The sequence below is a fragment of the Bison bison genome, unplaced genomic scaffold (genome assembly GCF_000754665.1).
Source record: "Bison bison bison isolate TAMUID 2011002044 unplaced genomic scaffold, Bison_UMD1.0 scf7180017864376, whole genome shotgun sequence".
In the NCBI taxonomy this organism is placed as follows: Eukaryota; Metazoa; Chordata; class Mammalia; order Artiodactyla; family Bovidae; genus Bison; species Bison bison.
Genome location: NW_011494948.1, coordinates 12,292,405 through 12,292,785, shown reverse-complemented (window position 1 = coordinate 12,292,785; position 381 = coordinate 12,292,405).

Here is a 381-nt window from a genome sequence, read left to right as displayed (position 1 = left end):
AAGTCGCTCAGTCGTGTCCAACTCTTCGCGACCCCATGGACTGTAGCCTACCAGGCTCCTCCGACCATGGGATTTTCCAGGCAAGAGTACTGGAGTGGGGTGCCATCGCCTTCTCTGAAAAACACCTGGAGTAACAGACAAATTTGGCCTTGGAGTACGGAATGAAGCAGGGCAAAGGCTAATAGAGTTTTGCCAAATAGAGTTTTGCCAAGAGAACGCACTGGTCATAGCAATCACTCTTTCCAAACAACACAAGAGAAGACTATACATGGACATCACCAGATGGTCAACACCGAAATCAGACTGATTATATTCTTTGTGGCCAAAGATGGAGAAGCTCTATACAGTCAGCAAAAACAAGACCGGGAACTGACTGTGGCT